We start from the raw sequence: 12,917 nt of genomic DNA, 5'->3' as shown, positions 1-12,917 counted from the left end.
CAAAATTTTAAATCTTTTATGTCTAGCGCCTGAGATTTCATGTATCAAGGCCATAACGCATGAAATCTCTTCATTAAGGAGATCTCATAATGTCGTTAGGAAAGGAGTTGCTCACCAAATGATGAAGAAAAACTGTGATACGTGTTCAAATCAACGGCAGTAACATTGTATCGATACTGCATCGTGCCTTTCATATAATGGAAACTTCGAAGCTTTTCCTCTGAAGGGAGTTTAAGCAAATCTTGATCGCAGACGCATAACGAGATATTGCAAAGCTAACAATGCGTTTTATCAAACAAGTGATCAAACAAGTAGTTTTCAAGTAGTATTTTACACAACAAAACTCAGGTTGCATCACAAACCTTGATTGATGGAGTTTGTTCTGCGACGGTCATCATTGTTATATCAGTATAAAAGCACCACTTTCGCACATGCCTCTGCAGCTCAGTGATTAGAGCTCTCGCCTTGTTTGCCAGTGGCCATGAGCTCGAGTCCCACTGGGGCTTTGCTGCGTTTTCCCACATATACTGCAGCAAACATCCGAACGTGCTTCTCACTATTGTTCGGAATTCTTTCTGATGAAAAAACGTGAAACCATTTTCTCCAGAGCTTATCTGTTTGAGTTTGCAATTCCACCTCTGTGTTCCACTTCGATGAACATGAGAGTAACACGCAGCTTACGCGAAGAATGCTCCAGTTTGGCATGAAGAACAACGTGAGACTGTAGAAGCCGTAGAACAACGGGGTATCAGTGGGGGAGGAAACCTACGGGGAAGCAGCTTAATGATTCTGTTCCTTATGTAGCGACGAAACAACTGCGAAGTAAACAGGCAGGAGGCTGCAAGATCACAGGAAGCCAGGCTGCCTCAGGAGGTTTACTTTCAGCATGTATCAATTCTTCATATCTGGGCCTGGGCTCGAATGGCAGCCTGCTGCCTCTTTACCCCTTTGCTTACATAAACAGGTTCTGGTTTTAAAGTCTAAAGTGAAGGAAGAAGAAGCCAAATAGTGAAATTCCTCATGAAGTCGGTCTCTCCTGAGGCCTTTGTCACTCTCGCGAGATATGTCTGCATATTTCCCTCTATGGGTAAAAATGAGGTTCAGTTCTTTTTCGGGTCACGAACAAAATTAACCGAATCTGACTTCTCTCCCATACGTTATTTCATTTGAGGTTAATGGTTTGCAGGGAGCTGAATACGTCAGACGCCGGACTGCGGGCCAAGTACTGCAAACTGGAAATGAGAAAGTATGGATGTTGGATGAGTGGAACTGACATCGTGCATTATTGCATGCTGTAAAACCACGTGTGTCACGAACACCTTTTTTGGAAAAACCTTCTCATCGCAGGAAAAAAAAAAGCTATTATGTTAACAGAAGATGTATTTGCGCAAGCCGTGCAACCTGGTCGATTAGCGGCTACGATTCAGAACTTCCACCATTGTGGTTTGGGTTCGTTTCTTGGTCAGTGACTCAGGTTTTATTGTTCCTGACAGGGAAAACAACAGAAGCAGAGCATCTCTGATAGGAATCGCATTTCACACGCGTTTGCATTTGACTTGCAATTTTACTGCAGGGCCGCACAGTGGCTCACTGGTTAGCGCTGCTGCCTTACAGCGCCAGAGACCGACTTTGACTCCAACTGGGTCGACTGTAGGTAAGATGACTTATTCAGGAACCAATGTAGAGTAATAACCTAGGTAATTGTTTTGGGAGGGCTATTCCCTGGAGGGTCGGTGAGGATTTGTTGCACTAAATGGCCTATTTCCGAACTTGTGCAGTATGGAAACAGACCCATCCGTTCAACCCGTCCATGCCGACCAGATATCCCAAACCAATCTAGTCCCACCTGCCAGCACCTGGCCCATACCCCTCCAAATCCATCCTATTCATATACCCATTCAAATACCTGTTAAATGTTGCAATTGCACCAGCTTCCACTACTTCGACTGGCTACTCATTCCATACACTACACATTCTGTGTGAAAATGTTTCCCCTTCGGCCTCTTTTATATCCTTCCCCTCGCATCCTAAATCTATGCCCTCTAGTTCTGGAATCCCCCACCCCAGGAAATAGACTTTGTCTGTTTACCCTGTGCATGCCCCTCATAATTTTCAGAGAAGGGAGAAAAGTGAGGAATAGCAGTTACTTCCCCATGAGGGATTTATCCATAATGCGACAACCAACCGAATCACCTGTGACTGAAATAGCTCCCATCCTCCCGACACTGGTAATGGTATTATGCACCATTAGAGTGGGTTTGCCTGTGTTGAATTGGACACAGCATTCTTTCTGAAGACGGGCTTTAATGGGATATAAAGACCTTGTAAAACGCATGGAGGAACATGCCTGGAATCAGAAGACGTCAGGAAGAATGAACAGTGTTTACTTGGAAACAAAAGCATTGCAAAGGAATCCACTGAGATCCTGCGGGAGAAAGCCATTAGAAAAGACAAGGCGGGGTTTCATGGGGAGGTGGAACAGACCAATATATCACGTGACCTGAAACCAGGAATAAGTGATTTTTGACCATACGGAAATTTTCCAGATGATGTGAATTTGATGAGAGTAAACAGGAAGAAAATTTCCTCAGACAGATGGCTCTATAAATGCAGTTTAGAATTTCGTAACCAGTGATGAATGATAAAGAAATGTTTGGTGTACGGCTTGTTTTTTTTCGTTCTATATTTTTTGTAATCGGGAATGATATTGTTTTCAGAGAAAAGTAATTTCAGAAGCTAACTCTAAAATATTTGTAAAGGCGCGTACAGATACACAAGGAATGAATTTAACGGGGACAGAGGGTCTACTCTGTCGGGATGGGGTTGTGTTTAGTGCACACTCTCTAATTGGTTAACGTTAATTGGAAATAAATGGTATAACACCTGCATAGCTATAAATTGACGGGTGATTGATAGAGGACAGATGTCAGAGGTAGTTTCTTTACTCAGAGAATAATAAGTGTATGGAATGCTTTGCCTGCAACGGGAGTAGATTCACCAACTTTAAGTACAATTAAGTCTTCATTGGACAAGCATATGGACGTACATGGAATAGTGCAGGTTAGATGGGCTTCAGATTGGTATGACAGTTCGGCGCAACATCGAGGGCAGAAGGGATTGTTCTGCGCTGTTATGTTCTCTGTTCTATGTTCTATGGTCTAACTCCCTCTGCTTCTTTTCAAGGGTGTACTTGCGTTCTGTTCACTGTTTCATTATGCATTATCTGAATGAAATTTTTACCAACGCCCATTTTCCCAAACGGTGCACTGCGGCCTTCGCAGCTTTATCTTTCCAGACGGGCTCCCACATGGTGGAAGGGAAGGGGTTGCAGGTAATTCACCCAAAGATGTAATCCTGAGCTCTTCCAATACCTCTCCTGCATATGGGTGTACTCACAACATGGGTTGCTCACCCATCACCGGGCAGCTAAATTTTAAAGTTTTCATCATTTTCTACAAATCTCTTGACTGTCTTCCCTCTATCTGTCACTGTAATGTCCTCCAGCCCACTCAAGAGCAAATAGAGCTGATAAATAGTATGCCAACCCAGCCAGCGGACACGACACCCAAGATTATGTTTTAAAGTGCTCTTTCAGATATCTGCATTCCCTTGAATGCCAACCTCTGGAGCATGTTCGATTTGAACTTTTTCACGTTTGGTGCCTAAACGTCATCTGCCAAAGCCATAAATTATGAAATCCCGTGGCTACGTAAGTCGCACAGGGCTATAGGAAAGGATTTACTCACCAAGTGATTAAGAAAAACTGTAATACATGCTGAAACCAAGGGCAATTAATTGGTATCAATACTACATCGTGCCTTTTACATAATAGAAACTTCAAAGCTTTTACTCTGGACGGAGTGTAAACAAATGTTGATCCCTGTCACATTATGAGATATTGGGAAGCTGACAAAGTGTTATATCAGACAAGTGATCAAAGAAGTGGGCTTCAAGTCGTATTTTGTCACACAAAACGAAGATTGTATCACAAAGCTGAGATTACCGAATTTGTTCTGCTCGAGGTCATCATTTTTGATGATGTCTAAACAGCTCATATGTCAGTGGTTCCATAGCTAAGTGGCTCGAGCGCTGGTTTTGTAAACCAGGGGTTGTAACCTCGATTTTTACGGCGGCCTTGCTGAATCTTCTTACAACTATTGCAGCAAGCATCCGAAGGTGCGTTCTCTATGTTGGTAGGAACTACTTTTGAAGGAACAGCTGGAAGTCAATTTTTACGCAGACCAGGCCGCATCTGTTTAAGTTTAGAAATCCACATCCATGTTTTTCCTTCGAGGAACATGAGGATGACAAGCTTCTGATGCGATGGATGCCTTTGTTTGGCAGGAAGAATAACGTGACTCAGTAGAAGCAGTAGCGTAACGGTGAAACAGTGGGGGACGAAAACGTACAGGGATGCGGCTGAATGCTTCTGTTCCTTATGTAGAGACAGGAATCTGCTGGAATCCAAAATAAACAGATAGGAGGCTGGAAGAGCACAGCTCGCCAGGCTGCCTCAGAGGTGGAGAAGTCAATGTTTAGCAGGTATCAAATATTCACGATTGCAGCAGTCCTCGAAGGACAGCTTCCTGCTTGTTTACCCCTATGCTTAAGTAAACAGAATCGGGTTATAAAGTGAAGGAAAAAAAAAAGGTCAAACGGTTCAATTCCTCGTTTTATGGAAGTTGGGCTCTCCTGAGGCCTTTGTCACTCACAAAAGATGTGCCTGTATAGTTCCCTCTATGGGTCAAAATGAGGTTCAGTTCTCCCGCAGGTCATGAACAAATTTGACGGTATCTGATTTCAGTCTCATTTGCAGTTTTATTTGAGATTAAAACTTTGCAGGGTAAGTCTCATTGAGATGAACACTTCAAACGTCAGGCTGAAGGCCAAGTAGTGGAAACTGGAAACGAGAATGGATGGTTGTTTGATGACTGGCACTGACACAAAGTATTATTCTGTGCTGTAAAAACATGGTGTCACGAACAATCTTTTTTGGAAGAAATGTCTCATCGCAGGATAAGAAAGCTATTCTGTGAAGAGAAGGTGCAATTGCACATGCCGTTTTTCCTGGACGACTAGTGGTTACCATAAAGCACTTTCACCGCTGTGGTTTGAGTTCGTTTCTTGCTCAGGGAACTTGGATTTATTGTTCCTGATAAGGGCAACAGCAAAAGTATACTATCTTTGACAGGAATCGCATTTCGAAAGCGTCCGCATGTGCCTTGCAATATTGTACAGGGCCGCTAGGTGGCTCACTGGTTTCACTGCTGCCTCACAGCGTAAGAGATATGATTTCTGACAACTGGGTCCACTGTCAGTAAGGTGCCTTATTCAGGCGCAAAAGGGTAAGGAATTGTTCTGTGAGGGTTAATCCCTGGAGGAATGGTGTGCATTTGTTGCATCGAATAGCCAGTTTCTGAATTTTATGCATTCTATGATCCCTTACTGTGTTGCTTTAGCACATGTTCAGACAGGGGAGAAAAGTGAGGAAAAACAGTCACTTCCCAGTCAGAAATTGATCCATTGTGCTACAACCAACTGATATACGTTTGACTGAACTAGCTCCCATTTTCCCTACATTGATAATGACAGTATACAGCATTAGAGCGGGTTTTCATGTGTTGCATTGGACCCAGCATCCTTTCTCAACATGGATTATCCTGGGATATAAAAAGATAATAAAACACATGGATGGCGATGACTGGAATGAAAAGACGTCAGGAAGAATGGACAGCGTTTACTTGGAAACAAAAAAATGCAAAGGAAGCCAACGATGTAGTGAGGGAAAATGCCATTAAAAAAGACAACGAGGGGTTTCATAGGAGGGTGGAAAAGACGAATAGATCATATGGCGTGACACCAACTAAAACGGAGTTGTGCCCATATGGAAGGTTTCCAGGCGATGTGAATTTGGTGAGAGTAAACAGGAGGGAAATTCCCTCATTCGGATGGATCTACATCTAGAGTTTAGAACTTCAAAACCAGTGATGAATGATTAAGAGAAGTTTGGAGCACGTTTTATTTTTCCTTCTACAGCTATTGAACTCGAAAATGATTACTTTTTCGCAGGAAAAAATATTCAGAAGCTGATTCTAAAATATTTGTAAAGACGCATGCAGAAACACAAGGAGTGAATTTCACCGGGACAGGGAGTCTGGGCGGCCAGGATGAGTACGTGTTAGGTGCACACTCTCTAATTGGTAAACGTTAATTGGAAAGAAACCTCATAACACCTGCAACTGAGCACGACTAAGTACAGAATGAGCTGATTGCGAGGAATGGTTGAGCAGCTTGTTCTACGTGTACGTCTATAAATTGTAAAAGAACTGAACTCTTTTTGTTAGCTCAGTATTAAAGGGAAGCCGATTAGCTCAGTCCGCTGCATAACCGGTTTATGATATAAAGTGATGCCAACAGTGTGGGATTAATTGTCGTAATGTCTCAGTATACCTCAGGATCCTGATCTCCCAACTCAGCTAATAAATTAGACGGTGGTGATAATCAAAGTGAAACTATACTACCGTGAGTTGGAACGGACCTGCCGGTGTAATGCACCTTTTTACTTTCATCTGTTGCATTGCAAAATTTGGCTGCCATCACAGAGAAGGGAGTGAGTCCATTTGCTGCTCACTCATTTTCCCCAAAAATATACAGTGACAAGACACGAAACATATTCCAGTTTGAATTCTGTAATCTTCATAGCAGTACATAAAAACAGCTTTATCATTTCGATTCCAGTTTTTCTGATAACAGTCAAATGTCTAATGAGATAAATCTAATACTTTGTGGATTGTTTTAATGGCCTGTTCGAGTTTGCAGCAAAATAAGTAATATGAAACGAGCTAAACATCCTTTCCAGAATTCAACACAGCGCAGAATCAGCAATATCAGAAACCTCATCGACTTCAAAAATCACCTCTGTATCTCTGTTGAGAGAAGGATATTCACTCAGGGAGTATTTGTGGATGGTCTTAAGTAACTGAGGTATTTCCCAAGGACAGAACACTCCACACAATCATATTTTGTTAGAATAAATGCTGTTTTACTCAACGTTCTTTTGAAACTTTTATATATATATATATATATATATATATATATACACACACACACACACACACGCATATCAGTGTGTGTGCTTGTGTGAATTCAGAACATTAGAAATGGATGGTCGGCAATTTGAATGTTCTTCCTTTAGAATGTGAGAGCTTAGAGTTTACAGTAATGGCCCTGACATTTGAATCTGCGGGAAATGCACCCAACTCCATCTCCTTGGCAACTGCGTTAGGGAACTGTAGCTGGACATTGGATCTTTCGGGAGACTGAGGGGAAAAGAGAGGAGTGATATGGAGGCAGTTACAATTCAGAACATTCAAAAAACGGTCGATGGGATACAGTCGGGAGACGAAAAGGGAACAGGCAGCCAGTGAAAGCATCCGCTATGACTGTGCCCCTTAGTAACAAGCATACCGTATTTGTTACATTTTGGGGGAATGACTTACTAGGGGTAAGCCATGGGGTACAGATCTCTGGCACAGTCTTTGTTCCTGTTGATCAGAAGGGTAGGGTAGAGGGGAGGAGAGCAATACTTACTGGGGACTCAATAGTGAGGGGGACAGATTGCAGTTTCTGTGGGTACAGGGCAGGCTCATGATTGATGTGATCCCTCCAAGTTACCAGGGATGGTAATGTCTCACATCGTGTTTTCAGGATCCTTCAGTGGGAGGGGGAGCAGCCCAAGGTCATGGTTCACATATGCACCAACAACATAGGTCAGAAAATTGATGTGGATGCATGGCAGAAATTCAGGGATCCAGGGTGACAGCTTCGATCGAGATCAAACAGAGTTGTTCTGTCTGATTTGTTACACATGCCACGTCGTAGTTAGGTGAAGAATAGGGAGAGAACAGTTGAACACGTGGTTCTAAGGATGGTGCAGGTGATAGGGATACAGATATCTGGATAGATGGGGCTCCGTCTGGAGTCAGATGGACCTCTACAAACAGGATTGTCTTCACCTGAACCGGAAGGTTACCAATATCCGGATGGGTTAATTTTCTAACGCTTTTCAGGAGGGTTCACGAATTCCGCAGCGGAGTGCGAACCTGAATTTTCGCTGCAGTTTGCAGGAAGTTGTGAGCGGTTAGGTCATAAGTAGGTTTTCGTGTTTGCGAGTGTATACTGGCAAGAATGAAGATGATTTGAAGTGAGTCTACTTCACCGCCAGGAGCATCTGAGATAAAGCAGGTGTCATGGGTTGTTATCTGGGACTTCAATGTTGTGGCCATTTCAGAGACATGAATGGAGCACTGAAAGGAATGGTTGTTCCTGGCATCTCAGTTTAGAATTTTCAGTAAGAACTGGAATTTTGTAGATGACATTGGTTTTGTCCATGGGATGTACTGGGTCTTTACAAAATTCCTTGCATGGACTGCCACAAACACTACATAGGACAAACAGGAAGAAAATTCGCCATCAGGATACACGAACACCAGGTAGCCACAAAAAAGACACGACCCTCTCTCCCTCGTAGCCCAACACACGGATAAAAAAGCCACCTGTTCGACTGGGACAACATATCTATCCTAGTATAGGCTAAGCAAAGGCTTGCCAGAGAATTCCTAGAGGGCTGGCATTCCAACCACAACGCCATAAACAAACACATTGAGCTAGATGCCATCTATCAACCCCTCAGAAAACGAACAGGAAATGACATTATCATAAACCCCAGGAACCCCATCCAGGAGGAAGATATAAATAGAAAACAGGAGACAACAGTTCGCTTCACTTGAAGGTCGCCAGTGATGATGTTACCTTGCCAGGTAACGAAACGTCGGGATATCAAACCTACAGCTCAGCGAGCAAACCTCCACCCTAAGTAACAGGGTAGTTGTAGTGGGGACCTTTTACTTTTTAAATATTCATTGGAAATGTTATTGTTTGAGTACCTCTGATTGGTCAGCTTTTTGTCCAATGTGTGCAGGAGGGTTTCCTGTTGCAGCATGTAGACAGACCAACAAGAATCAAAACTTCATTGGATTTCGTACTTCGGAATGAAGCAAGTCAACTGTTCGATTTGGAGGTAAGTGGGCACTTTGGTGATAGTGACCACAATTCGGTACGTTTATTTAGTGAAGGATAGGAATAGATACATGTATCGCAGAGCATGAGGTACCGCTGGAAGAAAGGCCAGTATGATGCGATCAGGCAAGTGTTAGGATGCACCAGATGGGGAAAGTAACGCAGGGGTTATGCACACCTGAAATATGGTGCTTTTTCAGGGAAGCACTCCTGCATGTCCTTGATAAGTATGTGTGCGTCATGCAGGGATATGAGGTCGAGACAGTGAGCCATTTTTACTGAAGAAGTTGAATTTCTTGTCAAGAGGGAGAAAGAGGTGCATTAAACATGAGATATAAAGGCTTAACTAGACCACTTGATAATTAAAAGCTCGCCAGGAAGGGCCAAAAGAGAGAGCTACTTAGAGCGAAGAGGGGACATGAGAAGTCTTTAGCTGGCAGGGTCAATTAAAACCCTGAAGCTTTCTCTTGTCATTTCAAGAATAAGAGAATATCTAGACTATGATTCGGGCTTGTCAAGAACAGCAGTAGGAAGTCGTCAGCGGAGTCTAAGAATAGGAGAGGCGCTGAATGTATATTTTTCATCATATCTCAAATGAAAAAGACAATGCTGTCGGAGAGAATTTTGAGATGCAACCTTTTAGAATAAATTAAATTGATATTCATAAAGAGGAGTTGTTAGCAATTCTTGAAAGCCTGAGAATAGTTTGGTCCCCTGGGCTGGATGGGATGTGTCCTGTAATTCTCTGGAAATCGTGGGAGGAGATTGCAGAACTTTTGCCTACAAACGTTATTTCGTCAGTGACTATGTGATTAGTGCGAGAAGACTCGAGTTCAGCAAATATTGTCCCCGTCTTCACGAAGAGGAGTAGGGAAAACGCGGGTAATTATAGAACAGTGAGCCTTACTTTCCTTGTAGTAAAGTTTTGGGAAAGATTATGAGATATAGGATTTATGATCATCTAAAAAAGGAAGAAGTTGATTCGCTACAATCAACACGATTTCGTGAATAATAGGTTGTGGCTCACAACCTTTATTGAGCGATTTGGAAAGGCGAGCAAACAGGTGGATGAGAGTAACGTGGTTGACGTGGTGGATATGGTTTTCACAAAGGCACTGTCGGCTGTTGCATAAAATACAGAGATATAGGATTGACGGTGATTTAGCGGTTTAGAACTGAAATTGGCTAGCTGAAAGAACACAGAGTGTGGTAGTTGATGGGGAATATTCATCCTGGAGTTCAGTTACTCATGGTTCCTTTTTGGGTCCACTGCTGTTTGACACTTTTATAAATGACCTGCGTTAGGGCATGGGATGATGGATGATTATATGCGCTGAATACACTAAGTTCGATGGAGTTGTCAACAATGCCAAAGTCTGCTGCAGGCTACAGAGGGACATGGATAATCTGCAGGTCTGAGCTCAGAGGTGGCAAATGGAGGTTAATGTGGATAAGTGTGAGATGATTTACTTTGAAACGAGCAACAAGAATAAAGAGTTCTGGGCTAATTGTAATATTCTTGGAAGTTTAGATGAGCAGAGAGGTCTCGGTGCCTATGTACATAAAACTCTGAAAGTTAACATCCACGTTGATAGATTTGCTTGCAAGGAGCACCGTGTGTTAGACCTTATTGGGAGAGGGATTGGGTTTCAGGGGCAAATGATCCCTTTGCAGGTCCAGAAATTTCTCTGCTGTGGCTAACCTTGTAGAGATGCGTGCAGTTCTGGTCGCCACATTATAGGGCGGACGTGAACGCATTGGAAACGGTACAGATGAGATTTCCTAGGATGTTGCCTTCTATGAAGGGAAGGTCTTACGAGGAAACGCTGAGGGACTTGAGGCTGTTTTTGCTTGAGTTGAGAATTTTGAGAGTTGAATTAATAGAGACATAAAAGATGATCAGCGGTTGCCATAAAGTGGACAGTGAAGGCCTTTATCTTCAAATGGTGATGGTTGGCACAGGGGCACATCGATGTAATTTGAGGGTGATAGATGCTGAGGTAGATTCCTTACTCAGTGAGTAGTAATATTGCTGGACGTCTTGCCTTCAACAGTCGTAGACTCACCAACCTTCAGGGCAATTAAATGATCATTGGATAAACTTACCGCTTATAATAGTAAAATGCTGGTCAGATGGACTTCAGATTGGTATCATAAGTCAGTGCAACATTAGGGACAACGACACTTTATTGCGGTGTAATATTCTGGGTTTGAACTGTTCTTCAGCTTGAAGTTGCAATCATCTCTGGTCACTATCAGTAAAACGAACACCTGGCGAGAATCGAATGCGCACCTTTGGCAGCTCATGTACTGCCATTCTGTCATGCAAGTACAGCAAGCTAACTAATTGCACCACTAGACCTGCTGTCTAATGATGACGAACGGCTCCTGATCTTACCACTGGGACCCTCAATATTTTCTGTGTATCTGAAATGAAACACATTGCAGAGGAGGTTATACTGGTAATGGATCATCGATAATGAAGCATCAGGTTAAGGAAAATGACAGAAAAATGTGGTGAAAATCGGCTTTATTGAATACTGCGTACGTTTACCGTGGCTTCCTGCGTTGATCACAGGCAATGTTATGTCGCCACTGTACTGAGATTTTCCTTCTATCGGCTTCAATTCGTCAGAGAATTCGATTCACTGATATTTCACCAACTTCCTTTGGCAAGTTCATATGTCACATCGACCCACACTGCACACAACGTCAACAATGTTCAGCAAACTGCACCCACGAGCACATGGCATGGTTTTTATAAACAGTGAAGACTGAATAATGTTATGTAAGGGCAAATTGAAATTCAGTTTAATTCGTAAAGTCGCAAGAATCCAGAGTAAGATTCAAAATGTCAGAAATTCACGTTCATTACCTTGGCTAGAATTCCAGACCAGCAAAGGAGAAATCTGCCCCTGAATACCCTGAATCCATGCAATTGCTTGATCCATGTGTCCACTAGGAAACCTATGTGAAGGCACATTCAGCCTGAAGCAGAACTTGTGAGATTTCTCCACTGTCTGATCTACATCTGAAACAAGAGCTGTCTATTCCAGCTGGGAGGGAATCGAAATGGAGGTGAGACCAAAATATTACTTGGTGTTTAATTCATATTGTCCTCATTGTGATTGTTTAAAAACCCGGGCCAGAAATGGCACAGACACAAAGGAGCAGATGGAGGCCATTCTTAACACCGATCCTGCCCCGCCACGTCATTCGATATCATCATGGCTGCCACAACAATGTTAAGTCTTTTTCCAGCCCATTCACGTCATCGTGTTGGCTAGACATCGAAAATGTAAATATGTAAGTGGAAAATGTTCCGTTTCGAAACAGTGGGTTTCTGCACAAATATTGTTGGGTTTTCAGATGACAGCCGAGTCTGGTCTGACCACCTTCCAAACGATACTCGACTCCGATGGGACTCGAACGCACAACCTTTGAATAGCAAGCTGAACAAAGGCATAGAAGTCCAACGCGCTTTCCATTGCGCCACAGAGCCGCGCCAGCTGCTGCTTTTAAGCATACAAGTTTGTCTTTGACCCATTGCGTTCAGGACACCCATCTCGCGTCTGTCTGCCCTCGTCACACTTTCCCGTACCTGGTCCTTATCCAGGTGTGCTCTGACTCTCCAAGTGTTCGGCTACAGACTGCTGAAACGTTCTCATGACATTCAGCTTTACCATATGTTCAGATAATGATTTCCAGATAAACAACACTCTATAGGTGAAAGCATTCTTCCCAAATCTCAAAACATCTTGTCTCCCGTCTTTCATTTATGTCACTCTATTCCTTCCCAATAGAGGCTTATCCTTGTCATACATATCTATCCTCTTCAT

The 12,917-nt window shown here is 43.0% G+C and overlaps 1 non-coding gene across 1 annotated transcript; it reads right to left on the bottom strand.

The window, feature by feature from the left end:
* Positions 1-12,488: 12,488 nt before the first annotated feature.
* Positions 12,489-12,580, bottom strand: trnar-ucu (transfer RNA arginine (anticodon UCU)). Its single transcript is given in 2 exon segments — positions 12,489-12,524; positions 12,544-12,580. It is a non-coding gene; the product is annotated as a tRNA-Arg (tRNA).
* Positions 12,581-12,917: the final 337 nt, after the last annotated feature.

This window comes from Chiloscyllium plagiosum, unplaced genomic scaffold, assembly GCF_037043375.1.
Source record: "Chiloscyllium plagiosum isolate Xiang-an unplaced genomic scaffold, Cpla_swu_hap1 HiC_scaffold_18, whole genome shotgun sequence".
NCBI classification, from domain to species: domain Eukaryota; kingdom Metazoa; phylum Chordata; class Chondrichthyes; order Orectolobiformes; family Hemiscylliidae; genus Chiloscyllium; species Chiloscyllium plagiosum.
The sequence above is the reverse complement of the archived record's forward strand: the minus strand, read 5'-3'. Positions and strand labels throughout refer to the sequence as shown.